Below are 7,399 nucleotides of genomic sequence, written 5' to 3' on the forward strand. Positions count from 1 at the left end.
CCACTGTGTAGAAATCCCCATTTGTAAAATTTGTTTTCAATCAGCCATGACTTTTTAAAAATAAACTCTAAGAGGGTGAGTAATATATTTTCTTATTGCTTTTTTTAAATTAAATAATCACTTTATTCACAATAAATAAGCCCTCTTTCTTACAGGAAAAATATGAAAGTAAGCTCTGCCCCTTGGCCTCTGTGACAGAAATCACATTCAGAATATGTTCATTGAGAAAAGAAAGGTTTGTAGATTAACTAAACAAATCCAGAACTTCAATATATATTGTTTCTTTGGAAATACACACTAAAAGGAATACTTCATGTCAAAAAGTTGCAGGTTAGGAAAAAATGTTCCTTCCGAGATTCATTTTAGCAAATCCTCCCAATCCTTAAGCTGAAGAGCTGTGTCCCCTGAGAAAGAGCTGTTCCCCACTGCCCACCATGCCAACATCAGCATCGCTGGAGAGGCACAGCCCCTGCAGGAAGGGCCCCCCCCACACACCACCTGCCTGTCCGGGCTCCCTTGGCTCAGCTGTGCCTCAGTGGAGGGGAAGCCTCCTTAGCAGCCAAAGTGCTCGAGTACTACATTCTCCAGTGTTCTCCAGACCCACAATATGCTCAGAGCCAAAGCTCTACCCGCAGGCTTCTAGGAAAGGTTTCTGCCGGCGGATCTGCGCGCTGGTCAGATGAACTCCACAGCTCTGAAGGCCTGCAGCCACCGCTTCATGCGCCTATTGTGCCGGTTAGTTTCCAAATTCAACAGTCATACAAAATACATTAGTTCAAAAGGTCGGGGATTTAGCTCAGTGATTCTGCTGCCTGCCTGACAAGGACCAGAGTTCGATCCCCGGTACCAAGAAAAAAAAAATAGTTCAGTGAAAAACAAAAAGCCCCAAAGTCTTTCCAAGTCTCCCCCTCCTTACCCACAATACACACAGGAAAGAACTCTCTCCTTATAAACTCAAGTTTGTCATCTGAGACTCTGAGGCCTCCAGGGATCCTTCCAGCTCCAGGGCACGGTCACTGTATGCTTCCAGATGCTTTCTCCAGATTTCAACTGTGCCCCCATCGTAGCTGAAGATCCTCACAACGCTGACCGGAACTGTTCTGTTCAAACAGTGCCCCACAGCCTTGCGATGGAGGGCAAACACAAAGAGAATGTTCTGCGCACAGGAGGAATCGATGATGGTGTGCAGTGTGTCATCAGCCCACCTTTCGACTGTATCTTCTCGTGTCGAAGGATTTTAGCTTCTTGAACTTTAGGTTTGTGAGCACTTCTTTCAGCCCCAGCACAAACCGGCGTTTGGTCTTAGCCTCGGCTGGATCCTTTCGGTACATATGGTCTTGGAAGTGACCCAGCACCTTGAGTAGGTCCGTGACACAGGATCCGCTTCTTACTGAGGAGGCTGCAGTAATCCCGGAATCTGCGGCGGTGGATCGTGGGGAAGCCGGCTTGGCTGGGCGCAGATTGGCGGGCCCCGGCATCCTCCTGGAGCTCAGCACCAAGCGGCTCTTCTGGTTGGCCCGCATCCGCAGGAGCGGAGGAGGCCAACTCTTCTGCTGCGGTGAAACTGTGCGCCGGCGGCGGCCTGCTCCTCAGCACCGCTCTCTGCGTCCTGTGCCTCATCACCCGGCCGTAGTGGGGCTCACAGCATTGTCTCCGCGTCTCTTCTGCTTTCTCTCTTCCTGATCTTTCAAAATAATCTTTAGTGAGGTGGGCTTCTTGGCCTTGGGGACCTCCGTCTGCTTCCCCTTCTTTATCAGCAGGGCGCAGGACTTCACCTGACTGAGGCAGCAGCCCCTCTCCCCAGAGCTGGCTTCTTCGCAAAGGAGGGCACTGCTCCGGCTGAGAGCACAGCTGGAATGGAGGACTGCTTGGCCTGCGCGCATGCTGCTTCTTCTCCGCACGGCCAGCATGCCTCCCGAATCCGACTGCGCTGGAATCTGGCTTTTCTTACCACTATTTTAAAAATTATTCTGTGGCTGCTGTTTAGATTGAAATTTTGGTGATTCTATTCTGTCTGTTCTTTCAGATGCAATGGCCAGATTGGGAAACTCCTCCGCATTTTTCGAGTCTTGGTGGCTCTTGAACTGTCAGGTTTTCATGTTTTGATTTAGACTTTTCTTTCTTCTTCTTCTTCTTTCTTGAGGCTGCATTTTGTTCAAGGTCACCATCTGGCGATGCTTGGGAATTTTTAGTAGGATGAACATATTTCTGTTTGTTGTAGGGAGGATCTGAAGATAAAACTTCAGAAGATGACACACTGACATTTTTAGGGTCTGCTGATAAAACAACCGTCTTTAGGTTTATTACAGAAGTAACATTTTCAGGAGCTGGAGAGAGTTCAGAAGATGTCTGCTGAACAATATATCCCTTGGTGTCCAAGATTACTCTCTTGTACATGATGGGGAACTGGAAGCAGAGTTATCAGTCATACATTCATTTGGGTTATTTTTCATCACTGCCTCATCCCCTGACACCACTCCAGCTGGTTTTCCCACTTCTCCTACATGAGAAATGGTGGAGTTGGACTGGAGAGGTCCCCATCTGCCTGCTTCTGTATCCTATCCTTGACATATTGTTCTCTGGACCTTGAAATTCAGAAAAATCCAACCTGCTAAATTCAAACTCAGGTGTGGAGGTAGATGGACTTTTTTCAGTGGTTCTGGATTTCCTGTCTGTTCACTTATAGCAACCATCTGGTTTCAATCCGTTCTCAGCATGAGTGGACAAATAGAAGGAATCTCTAGTTGATTTTATCTCAGATGATATTGTACCATCGGTCCTTTTAAACTTTTGCCCATCATATGGTTCTTTCTCATCACAGGTTTTTTTCCTTAAATGGGGCCTTTGTTTCTTGTGGAAGAGCACCTATGTGGTTTGTTTTGGGGCTTCATGGTCTGAAAACTTTGGTAAGACTAGATTGGCTGTAATCATACCGTGAGGCAGGCACTGAGCACACATTCTGTGTATACTCAAGGGTAAATAGAGAGTAAGCATATGGGTGGAGAGTGATCTCCAAAGATAAATACTAGGGTGGAAATGCTGAAGCCCTAAAGGCCAAGTCTTCTGTACATAGTTTGGGTCTTTTTCTGTTCTTCGGCAGCCCCGGCCTTGTACTGCTCTAAAAAGAGCACAGAGAACTAGTTCTTGCTAGAGAAGAGCAAGATTCAAAGCTTCATCACAACACATACAGGCTCCTGTGAGTTCTCAGCTTGATTCTGTTAGTGGCTCAGGAGGTTGCAAATGAAGGTGGAATTCAGTCACTGGTGATTCCTGTACAAATGGATAGTAGGTGGCTGCACAGCTCTGGAAGACACATGCTTCTGAAGACTCTGTCCATGCCATGCTGAGCCCAGCCAACTTGGGGACAAATGATTTCACATCTGCTGATAACTTGATACTGCCCATGCCTCAGGTCCCCAAGGCCCCTCTGACGCCATGACAGGGAAGCTGAAGGAGCCAGCGCCCCAGAAGGCCCAGGGCAGGTCCCTTATTTGCCTATTTCTTAACACACCCTGAGTTCCTAGCAAAGTGCCTTCCAAGTAGAGACTAGCTACCAGAAAAACATTGTGAAACACTCAGTTCCAAGACAAGCGAAGGAGGACAGACAGCAAAGACAGTTACTGTGAGGATACCTTGAAAGAAAACTAAGAGCTTAAAAAGCCAGGACACCTCGCAGAAAGTGCTTTTGATCTTGAAACATACTCTGTCAGTGAATGAACCATGAATATCCCCTTTGAGATGTTCTCAATGTTAAAACTGTTTTTGGTGACTCCCCAGATGTGGCCCCTCCTCTGCTCCCCGCCTTTGCCCACATTGCTTCCTCTACCCAAACACAGCCCATCCACACCCAGCCCCCTTCAGTCCCTGCAAGCTTGCACATTTTAATGCCAAAATGGGTTGCACTGGGCTTCCTAATAACCCCTTCTGCCTGCTCACTTTGTTGTCTTAGAATTCCCTGCACCGGCACAGGTGATTTGCAAGGTGCTCCATGTTTGGTGAGTGAATCCAGGACTGACAAACTGTGATTTTCTGTTGAGGATTTGTGTTCTGAGGATTAAAGTAAGATTCGTGTTTACAGATGTGTGCTGGAGTCCTATACATATCTTAAATCTCCTGGGTATCTCCACTCAGACGTGATAGATACTGTAATAGGTGATGATCATTACAGACCTACCAGGTATCAGAGCTAAGAGCCATGGCAGAGAGAGACAAATGAGAGGCCCTACTAGACTAGTAGGAGAAAGAAACAGGCCATGAACTACGTGCAATACTGTTTACATATTTTCTGATGAGTAGAACCTCATAATCGGGCAGATTGGGTGAGGAAAGGTAAGGAAATGCCAAAAGTGAAGACACTCAAGAGATTGAGCCAATACCACAAAGAGAAGAGTAAGATCTCCTCTCTTGCTGAAGGTAAAAAGCAAAGCAGGGCTTTACTATCTATGTGCTATTTGTTAGGCTCGATAATCAAGAAACAGGTTTCAAAGAGTCTCTTGTGGCTCCTACTACAGACTATGACATGTTTTGATTCTGTGATACAAATAATTCCTCTACCCTTCTCCACTGCTGTATGTTAAATCATAGTATTTCTTCTCAGTATTAGTCAGGCACCTGATAGGAAAGGGAGGAGGGGGTGAAGGGAGGGCAGGGGTATGGGGGAAACAAATGAGAACCAAGACCTGTCATGTAAAGTTACAAGAGCCTAGTGATGAATGTAACTGTACTGTCTACCTAAAAAGTACCAATAAACTCAATAAAAAAGGCAACAATCATCACAAGGCAATATAGTATAAACTTACATGATTTCTAGAGTTTGGATGATATTAGAGGACTGAAGAAAGAACTCTTCTTTCACATAATTCCAGTTAGGCAGAGCTTAGAATAAAGGGATGATGAACAGTAAAAAGATTTGAAAATGATCTTTAGTTTTTGAAGAAAGAAAACATTAGGATAGATTTGGCAGATACAATCTATGTGCAAGTTCCAAGCAAACTATGCACCTGAGTGTTCCCCAAAATGCCACTGGTTGATGGGGCCAAGTCATGCTCCTGAGCCAGGGGATGATACCTCAGGAAGTGACCCTGAGCCATGCAGGGACCAGCTGTTTGAGCTTCAGTCCTGTTGCACAGGGTGTACACATCAGGACACGGGGCGGCACCACGAATGGAGACAGGAATTGCTTTGCTGAACCACCAGCATCTGGTCTTCTCTGGAGGGCCAGAAGGTGTCATCCCACCTGCTCAAAACCATGCAGAGTCTCCTAGTAGTCATGCTGCCATGACACACATGAGATGAAGTCCTCTGTGCCCCTAGACACACAGAAGCATCAGCTGCACCAGGAGTGGATTCTCCTGCCTCACCATGGGCTCTCAAGGGCCTCAGGGGCTTCAGGAAGCAGCACTGACCCACTGGCTAGAGAACATTAACATCATTTCCCAAATTCCATCTCATTGCTTCCTTTCATCAGCACAAATTAATTTACCTGCATCTGTGTCGATCTGAGGATTTTTAAATGTATGTTTTAAGTATATGTCTTTATGTGCCTCAAATACTGACCCAAGTAGATTTTAATTATGACTAGTAAAGAGAAGTGCAAGAAGGATAACAACAAAAGGAAGTAATAACAGCATAGGTAATAGTGAAACAAGACCATAAAGACACAGGTTTCTGTCCCTATAGTTTTGAGTGTCTAGAAACCAAAACACCTAGGATTGTATCCAGGGTTCCTCATGGTCTGAATCATGGAAGGAAAGCATTATTTGTTTTCAGGAAGATAATTTATCTCTAGGACTCTCTGGGAACATCTAACTCCCCAGCTTCCAGTCTCACTCTTATCAAAATAAGCAAGTCTAGACAGCATAATACAGTAAGTATGGATTTGTCATACAATGGATCAATACAAGAAACATCATTTGCCTTTTGTTTTATAAATCAATCAACACGTGTCTCTAAGCTCCACTTCCCCATTTGTGCTGAGACAGTGATTGTCTTTTGAAAACCATTTAGCACATTCCCCGTGTGGGAGCTTCCAAGAGTCTCAAGACACTATAAAGTCGGGAAATCTGAGGAAACCTTCGATTTCAAGTCTGCCATGGCCCTGGGGGAGATGTTCACACAGTGGTTATTGTCCAAGCTGTTGTGGCCATTAAAAGGCAGGAGGTGTCTTTTCTGACCTTGTGGACCTAAACTTCGAGGTATTTGTGACCAGCTTCTCCCGCAATCACAGGCTCTCCTCCAGGCCTTTTGCCATGCCCTGGGCTACCTAAGTATTGGTATTCAGGACATCTCTTATCTCTCCTATTGAATGAGTTACTATCCTGGCCTAGCTGATAATACCGAGGGTTTCTTTTATTGTCTGAGCATTCTTTACTATAGCATTCTTGCTTATTCCATGGATGTGATGTTATGCTTTTCTGAGATATTCGTTATAGTTCACATTTTAGTTTATATTATTTTTGTTTCCTCTGAGTTCTGCTTCCCTAATGTTTGTTTTTCTTTCTTTCACATTAGTGGCTTTCATTAAATACCTGATGATCTTTGACAGATTGTTTATAAGGCCTGAGAGGGAAGGAGCTGAATGGAAATCCTGTCAGCGTGGTGGGCCACACCACCGGTAAAGGAGCAAAACAGGCTACTTCCCTGTGGTCCCAAATATTAGTGTCTACAGGTCTTTTCTGGGCCAGCCATTTACCTGCGGCAAGGAATCCTGCTGGCAGTAGAAGTCAAGGTGCTCAACGGGGTCAGGTTGAGAGCTAGAGAACTGTATCATGGCTCAGAAGGCTCAATGTCACTCGCTGTTATCCCTGTTAGCATTGTGCTCTACCCCTGCCTTTAGCGTTAGCCACACCTTTAATTATTCTTAATTTTTTATTTATGTATTTTTTCAGTGCTGCAGACGGATCCCAGAGGCTCATGCCTAGGAGGCAAGGGCTCTGCCACTTCTGTACACCACAGCTCTTCAGCTCTTCATAGACTCTTAAGTCCTGAGTCTGGTTCTTCTTCCCCAAGGAGAGATCCTACCATCCTTCTTCCTCTGGGGTTTAACAAGGGCTGCACTGATTTTGCTCACCTGGGGGAGAAGATCTGGGAGTTTTATCTGCTCCACATACAGATTCCAAGCAGGCTTGAGGTTTATGGCACTGCCATCCAGTGCTGCCTTCTGAATTTCCTAGGCTTTTCCAGGTGCTGGTGTAAGAATCAGCTTACTTTATATTGATGTCCCCTTCTGCGAGCACTTGGGTATCAGCTTTCCCCTCTTAAAAATACCTAAAATTCCACTGATCAACCCTAGATTACAAAATTTTATTGACATTTCTCACCTATTGCCGTTTCCTTACCTTTTCCATTGCCTTTATTGGCATAAACCACACACACACACACACACACACACACACACACA

General features: G+C 45.4%; 1 pseudogene; it reads right to left on the minus strand.

Annotated features, from left to right (window-relative positions):
• Window positions 1-830: 830 nt before the first annotated feature.
• Window positions 831-3,437, minus strand: LOC104876248 (annotated as a pseudogene).
• Window positions 3,438-7,399: the final 3,962 nt, after the last annotated feature.

Source organism: Fukomys damarensis, unplaced genomic scaffold (assembly GCF_012274545.1).
Source record: "Fukomys damarensis isolate Sample0158 unplaced genomic scaffold, DMR_v1.0_HiC HiC_scaffold_15, whole genome shotgun sequence".
NCBI lineage: Eukaryota > Metazoa > Chordata > Mammalia > Rodentia > Bathyergidae > Fukomys > Fukomys damarensis.